The sequence below is a fragment of the Mycteria americana genome, chromosome 7 (assembly GCF_035582795.1).
Source record: "Mycteria americana isolate JAX WOST 10 ecotype Jacksonville Zoo and Gardens chromosome 7, USCA_MyAme_1.0, whole genome shotgun sequence".
Taxonomy (NCBI): Eukaryota; Metazoa; Chordata; class Aves; order Ciconiiformes; family Ciconiidae; genus Mycteria; species Mycteria americana.
The window spans coordinates 18,978,774-18,987,310 of NC_134371.1; positions in this window are offsets into that span (position 1 = coordinate 18,978,774).

Consider the following 8,537-nt stretch of genomic DNA (forward strand, 5'->3'; position numbering starts at 1 on the left):
AAATACATTGTTGTTATAATTGATTTGTTAATCAGATAGAAAGGAAGTACTCATTCTTCAGAGTTTTTGGCCTTTTCAGTTGTAAAATATTGGTTTATCTTTGAAGAACTGCAAATCTATACTAAGTAGGGAAACGAGTAACTCTGTTGTTCTAGGAAACATACATATTCATAGTCCATATTTTACAAGAGAGACGTTGCAATGAGCAGCAGCCCTTCTGCATACAAATCACACCTTGGTAGTGATTCTTGACCATCCTATATTTCTCTCAAGTGACTGACCTGAAAGATAAGTAATTTGTGAGGAGCTATTTTCCTGTCAGCTTGCAGCCTCTGGCTTCTGTAAATCATCCTGTGGTTCCTGTGAATTGTGCTTTGAAAATTACTTTTGCTCCTTCCAATTTATTTTATTGAACTCTGATGGCATGTTATGCATCCACTATGCCTGAATCTGTGCACTTCTGAGATATTTGCGAGGCACTGCACTGCCTGCCAGATGGAGCAGCCCTCAGACCTGGAGGGAACAAACCTCCTGAGTTTTTATCCCAGCTCTGAAGCTGCCAGAACAAGTTGGTTACTGTCTTTATATGCCAGATTCTGAGGATATACATGAATGTGGACAAAGGACACCGGTTATTCCATATCTTTTTCCCAAACCAGAGGAGGTTTGTTCTGTATAGGGAGCAAAGATAGATTTATAGCAAATACCACCTGCTGTTAATATACTACACATGGGGTTTTTTGCTGTACATCATCCCGATGCAGAAAGGGGCGATTGTATGTGCTCTTCCGCCAGCAATGGGCTAACAGCCACCAGCTCCTCCTGCAGATGGGGACAAGTCTCTGGGCTTGTCATTAACCTCCAGTACTTGTGCGCTCCCCAGGTTTGGCTCTTTTTTCTTCCTCTTCCCTCTGGAAATAGGAGCACACCCCTGAGTGTTTTCCCCCAAGCAGCATGGACATCTATTCTTGCATGCTTCTTGGGGTGATGTGAAACTTGCAGTTACAGCTCAGAGTTGTGATACATGTGCTAACAGGAAAATGTCATGATTTACATGGATTCTGGACAGAGTCAGTCCAAAATGATGAAGACAGTGACCCTGTCCACGTGGTTGGGCTAATTGCAGTGTGTTATAAATACAAGGCCCAAGGGAACAGTTGAGCACAACAGCTAGAAAACACGTTGACTAAAAGCATACAAATTATCCCCATTAAAACCTACAGATGTAACCCTAACTTTAGCTGAGAAAAATTAGACCATTGCCACAGCGTCAGCCTCTCTTTGCCTCTTGTCTCTAGGAGGTGCTTTGGGAACGTGCGTGCCACCTGCGTGGGCTCCAGAGGTGACATGTAGCCAAACCCTTGGGTGAGAAGCCTTGGGCCCCCACCAGGACCAGTTTTCAGCAGCAGACCTTGTGCTTGGGAAGAAGCTGGCTCTCCATCCTCCCGAACTCTAACACGGTTCATCTTCTTCCGAATGCATGGTGTTTTCACGCTGTTGTTGAGGGGTGCAGGCAGCTTGCGAAGGAAGGCAGGGTGTGGCCCCGTGACGGGGGCTCGTTGCAGCGTGCTGTGTTGCGGGGCGCTGCTCCTTGGCCGAGGGGGCCGGAGAAGGCTGCCGAGCGCAGAGCCAGCCGCCCGCTGGGGAGACCCATTTTAACCCCCCGCGACGTGTCCCTGTGCCGGGCCTGCAGTGGCAGCCCGGGCCGGGCAGGCGGCAGCAGAGGCGCTGCCGTGAGCCCGCGCCGGGAGCGGGGGGCGCCGCTGCCGCTCCCCGGGTGGCGGCCGTCAGCCCCTTGGCTCTCGCCCTCTCGCCGTCCTGCTGTTCCGGAGAAGCAGGCGGAGGACGAAAGGCCTGGGGACGTGGGCCTGACGCGGCTGGGCCCCGGGTAAGCGGCCGGTGCAAGCCTGCGGGAACTCTGTGTGTTCTCAGCTTACCCTGTTTCTGTTAGCAGATTAATCAAATGGTGGGCTCGGAGGGAGCCTCGCGGCCCCGGACGTGGGGAGAGCTCAGGGGAGGCACGGGTGGTCTATGAGTAGTTGCAAGGAGACCTGAGGCACCCCCTGCCGTGAATAACCCTGTGCGTTGGCAGTCCAGGCTGGCCGGCTGTCAATCCTGCACCAAAACCACCGGTCCGATTTTGCTGTTACTCCCTCCGCTGCAAACGTAGCCCACTGCTACTCTGGTGCGAGGGAAATGAGAACTGGGAAGAGATTTAAGCTCGGTAAAGTGCATCTTCAAATGGCGAAAGTCTCTACGTGGTTAATCCCTTTGAAAACAATGGGAGTTTGAAGACTATATTGTGATGTTTTGGGGAAAACTGGTTCGGTCTGTCTCTGCATCTAAAAATATAAAAAATCTGACCGTAGGTGTATAGCACTACAGTAAACATTGCTTGCTTCCGTGAAGTCTCATGCGGTGAAACTTCAATCACAGCATTGATGTTTTCATCCTCTCTCAGCTTCATTTCTGGAAATGGCTTGGCTTTTCTCCAGCAGGGCTTTGTTGAGAAATGCCTGAGCAGATATGACATTCCTGAAGATGTATAGTTTCTCTTTTGATAGCAATAGACACCTGATGAGGAATAAATTCAACACCTCTGAATATTATTCTCTGTGTGGATGGCTGAGAGGAATTAAACAGCCCCTCCTCACTTGTGTTGCCAGAGTTACACCTACAGGGAACTCTTTTGCCCCTTCATGTGGCTAAATCCTTCTGTGTCCAAAATTTCTCTGAGATTCCCATCTCATTTTGCCCACAACTGCTCAGCTTTTGCAGAGCAGACTGGCACACTGCATCAGACAGAGCCGTGTCCCATCCTTACAGCTGAGCAAATCCAGCCCATCCTCCCCTTGGGTGCCTCCAGCCCGGTTTCTGTGCGAGTTCTTTGCTGCATGACCAGCTTTGGGAACCTCTTTTTCTTTCCCTACTGCCATGTTTCCAAGGTTCATGTGCTGCTCAATACTGGCTGGGCTGAAATTGCTATTTGTATGTTACTCTGCTCTCATATTCCTGACCTCAGGGGGGGTGCAGAAGTATGGGCGTCCCATGGACCTCTTCCTGCTTGCACATGGAAGGCAGATGAAAACCAGTTTAATTCAGGGAAGGGTTTAGCCTCTCAGGCCATTCCCTGCTATGGTTAGTTAAAATAATGAGTGTATTATCAAGAGCTAATGAGTTCAGACATGTTCCTAACATGAGAAATGGGAGCGTCAGGGCAGTCCAGTGGGTGCCCAAACCCTCTCTTCAAACCTGTTGGCTACTGAGAGATGCACTGGGTTATGGCTTTCAGGCACCTTTTGTTTTATAACAAAAAAGTGAGTCTGAGGGATTGTTTGTTTGTTTGTTTGTTTGTTTAAAATAATGTTTTATCTCTTGGAGTCTATTATCACTGTGAAATGCTCTGAAGAAGCAGGTGAGCAGTGAGAGAAGGGTAAAGCACTTAGCCAGTGCCAAATGAAAGATATGGAGCCAATCTGCTTTATCTCCTCTTTGCGAGTTTGTCCTCCATTCCCTGAAACTTTGGCTAAGCATCCACCAAAACACTGTAGTTGTGTGGGGTCAGGAGGGATGGCATAAGGCAAATTTGACTCTGAGCCACCTTTAAATATCTCATCAGGGAGATGGGACCAGCCTGAGTCTGACATCAGAGCAATCAGAATACTGCTGCTACCTGAAATAGCTGGAGATTGTTACAAAGATGGGCAGAGTGCAATGTGCTCTCAGCTCAACCAGCTCCTTCTCAGTCTGACGTGCTGGTCACTGGAGAGGCCTTGGTCGGAAATTGTCTTCGCACTTCTTGACTCTTTCCTCTCTGCTTGCACTAGAGGTGATCCCTCTTGTGCAACTTCTGTGCTGCAGAGCACCCTCTGTGGGATCCAGCATCTGAATCCTTTATGTCCTTTTCCCCCCTTATATTTTGGAAGAGCTCCAATTAGGTGAAGGTGATTCCTTCTGGTGGGAAGTGGGTTAACCAGTGAAAACAAACAAAACTTCAAAGTGGTTATGCCACATCCAGCCTCATCTGGGCTCAGTTGGCTTCATTTCTTCTACAGTGCAAAATAGATAACAAAAATGACCTCTCTGGAAAAGTCAGATTTCTCTGTTATTATGAATTCCAGTTCCACATACTCCTTTTAAGAAGTTTATGATAAGATGATTATTGTAAATAAGCTTCCCCTTTAGCAAAGAATAAATCATCAAATAGGCTTTGTTTGGTGAGATCTTTGGCAAAGGAATGTAAATAAATAAGCTAACTGAATAAACTTCTTTATCTGATGTGCTGAGCAGAAAAGGCAGCAAAGTTAATCATTTAGGAAAATACACTGGTCTGCTGTGCTTTCTTCAATAACAGACCAGGAAGAGCCTAAGGGAAACAATCTGCTCTAGCTCGGACCCTGGACTTTTTGCTAGAGTCCCACAGACCAGGACAGATCATGTTTATCACTCTGGAAGCAATGCTATCGCCTCAAGGAGATGCTCTTCAGTCTAGATTTTTGATTTGTTTCTTTTCCGGTGGACTGGTCTACTTCCCTCCAGAGGTAGCTCTTTGCCACAGAACAGAGATCTCTTATGAAGCCAGTTGTGAGTTCTCCCTCCTGGAGAATAATGGACACACATGGACAATAATCTGAATTTGCAGTGTCTTAAACTTTGGGCTCCATTCATGTTTCCATATAAGCAAGTTCATGTGCGTATGCATGTGATCATACATGGATGTCAGTCCACCACTGCTCAAAGAAATCAGAGTGCGACTGTTCTGATCTTCACCACAGTTTTTTATTGACTTGCATGGATTTGAACTAATCTGAAGTAAATCTGCCTGGAATCTGAGCCTGTAAGCCTGATACAAGTTGCATAAGTTAACAAAAATGTGTGTAGCTGCTGTGGAAAGAGAAAATAGCCTAATGCAATTTAGATGATTTTGGCATGTAGCAGCTGCAATTACAATTAGTTTGTCAGCAGAAGACATAGTTCTCACCCCCAATCATAATGGTTTGAGGGGTGATCATTGCTGAAATGTATCTCATCATCCTTTCCTTTCTCCCTTTGCTTGTGCTGTATCTTCTGCCTTGCCACTCTAGGGCATTATGATCGTATGGAGAAATTTAGCTGTTAGCACCATAGATGAAGACAGGCAAGAAAAACAGGAAAATTGGTCAATGAAGAGTTCTTGGCTGTGAATCTCTTTGGCAAGCCAGACCAGGATGAACTTATGACACTCTCTTGACTCATCTATCTCTGTAAGTCTTTGATCAGTTAAATCTCTTCTTCCTCCCTTCCCATAAATGCTTTGGTTGATGGAAGACTGCATCTGGTATTGCATCAGAACAGCAATATCTCAGCATGACATTGCTCAACCAGGACTGTAGTGTTTAGCACCTAAATGATGCATTGATAGAGGTGGTGGTCTGTAGCCTATGTGAATGCCCTTGTTTGTCCTCAAGCCACGGCTTCCTATTGTTTCCTTGTTTCAAAGTCTCAGCATTTTGGCATAGTTGCATTTTTGCCCCTTTTGGAGTGTTGGGCATACAAATATAAAGTCAAGATTGCTTGGAACTCTTCCTGGGAGGAAAGAATCTACAACTTCTAATAATAACAAATATAGGACATGTGTATATCAATATATCAGCACAAGATGCTTCCGATGACAGTCAGACCACATAGATTTGAGCTGTGAATGTACCCACAAGAAAAGAAGCGTAGCCTCGCTCCTCAGGCTGGTAACTTGGGACACTTCCAAGGTTTGACTAAAAGCCTTTGCAAATGCAGCAGTAGCATTGCAAGCGCTGTCCTGCAGCCACAGCTGGAGGAGACCACAAGAGATTCCCAGGTTGTCACCATGAATCTCCTACTATGAGGACAGCCCTTAAATTCACAGGGTAGCGATTTATTCTCAATTCAAATAATTGCATGTCATTACATTTGCCTCCTTTGCACTAGGAGAGCTAATGAATGTCTCTGAAATGTCCTGAGATCTTTTCATGAAAGGCATTTATATGTCCATGATTCTAAAAAAAAGTTTTCAAAAACTTCCCATTTAGCTAATGAGTTACACTGTGTTTTAGTACATGTGAAATGTATGGATCTGTATAAAATCTAACAAATAAAATCTCAGCCAGGTTGAAAAATATGATCACTGCCTTGTTGAATGTGGAAACAATACGACAGACCTTCACTGCCAGCTCTTGTATACTCTTTGTCTAGTGTATCTGCCTTTGGGCAATCAGCAATTTGTGAAAATACCATCAGGAAGGCTGCTTAAAAATAGCTGTCCCATCTGATGGCTTTAATACATTCTTGTATTAAAAGCATTGAAATATAATAGTGTATTTGCTAGCAATATCTTTCTGGGAATTATGTCTTACGCCCTCAAACCTATGAAACCAAGACATAGAACCTCAGTTCTTACTCCCTTTCATCTGCACATCTGACCACTACAAGCTTTAAGAAAACTCTTTGGTAATGAGTATGAGGGCCATGAGGGCAATTTCATGCATGATAAAGCTTCATTTACCCCAGCCACCTTCCAGAAGGTTGGCTTTAACTTCTTTTTTGGAAAAATAATGGTTCAAGTGTACAGTTTCTTCGGTCTCCTAGAAGTCAGCTTATTTCCTATACTGTATTGAGACAGAGAGAGCACATACAACAGGATCCAGTTCTGATTCTTTCTCCAAGAGGACGGTGCAACACATGGGTAAGTTACAGAGAGCTGAAATCAGTATTAACTTGCTGAAAACTTTGTGTTTGTCGAACCCATTGCATGGCATTGATATTTATTCTACAGAGCAGCCTGTGGTTGTTTGACTCACTATATTGCATCTGTCATGTGAAGAAGGCAACCAGGCAATAACTGTCATAATGCAGAATGATTTCTTTCAAGGATTTTGTACCTAAGATGTGCTGCCCATAATGTCTTATTTGTGGTCTGTACGTTACACCAGTACCTCCTATTAATTTAATTTGAACATATATTTAAGTTGTTTTCCCTTTGTATGGCGTTTGCTAGAATGGTCTGTCAAAACAAAACTGGCAAAACGTCATGTAAATAAGAAAGGATCTGCTTTTGCAGGTGCCTATTATGCCATTCCACTTTCATCTTGCCATGAATTTGAAATCGAGATTGTTCTACATATAAAAGATGATGACCAGTTATTTTTATCTCCAGTACTCAGCACGCTGCTTCCCCTCTTTCCCCATGCCCTGTGTGTCCTGCGTGTGATAAGGACAAAGCCTGGAGGAGGTTTTTAAAGCGCTGAATTAGGTGCGGAGTTTATCAGTTTTCCTCTGTCTTTCACCCATTTCATCTCCACAGAGAGAATATTTTACAATTCCATGGAGATGCCTTAATTCCTGATATCTTTGAAGAGTTATTATATTTTAATACATGAAAGATTTAAAATAGGGTAGTAAGCTAGCAGTATTGACAGACATGTTAGGTTTAAATCAAAATGTCTCACAGCTGTGATTTACTTAGGGATATATGTTGCTGAATTTTGAAAGATTTCATTTGGAATAGATTATTGAATGGTAAATATGGTGATGCTTTGATGACATTTTAAAGTTTCATACAATATACTACAAAATTTCTGTACAAATTGGTTAATATTATCTAATTCTGCTCCACTTCGAGGGACTCCTGTCTGCAGGGAAAACCAAAATCTCCCAACAAAACCACTACCCTACCCTGGCAGTAGGGCTGGCACTACTCATGCTTTTTCAATTGTTTTTCAAGAAGCCCTGATTTTGCATAAGCAATATGGTTGTCTTCTCTTTTTCCATCTGGCAGTACCTCTCAAGAAGGGCAGAAATTGCGGGCAGAGAAATAAAGTCAGATTTCAAATTAACAGTTAAATGTGCTCTTCATTCAAAAGCAACTCAGCCTTGAGATTTCTGAGAATTCATTGTCTCTCTCTCTCTTTTTCGTTTATGTGTCGTCTCTGATTTACATCCCTCTTCTTCAAACTTCAGTGTCAGGCGTGATTTATGAGTGCAATTTTCTGTGTAATATTCTGCAGCAATAGTTGGCAAATCCCTTCCCTCAGCATGGGGATGTATTCTTCTTTGTTACACACCAAAGAGGCACACAACCCTTAAATTTCTTTAAAATGACAATGCTTAATAAGCTTTTTGAAAGGAAAAATGCAAATCCCATCTCATAATAATCCATCTCATAATTACACATAGATATGTTACTTGTACAAAAACTGCTCTGGCTACGTGGCATTGGCATTTTACGTGATGGATCCATCGAGAGCCCCTCTGACTGCCACGGGTCAGTCTATTTAACCGACCTCTTGCTTTTAGCTTGAAGCAAGTTCCCAGATGGTGCTGAGCAAAGCATGTGAGTCCAGCTGTATTGCTGTACTGGGGACTGCTCATGCTGAAATTTAAGCATGAGGTTAATGAAGGACTTTTGAGGATTGTTAATTGTCTGTTATGTATTTTTGCCTCTTCTAGGGTTGAAGACATTTTACATGTTTACAGAGTTCTTCTTTGAGTTGCAAAACTTAGTAAAATCTTGTGTGAAATGTTGA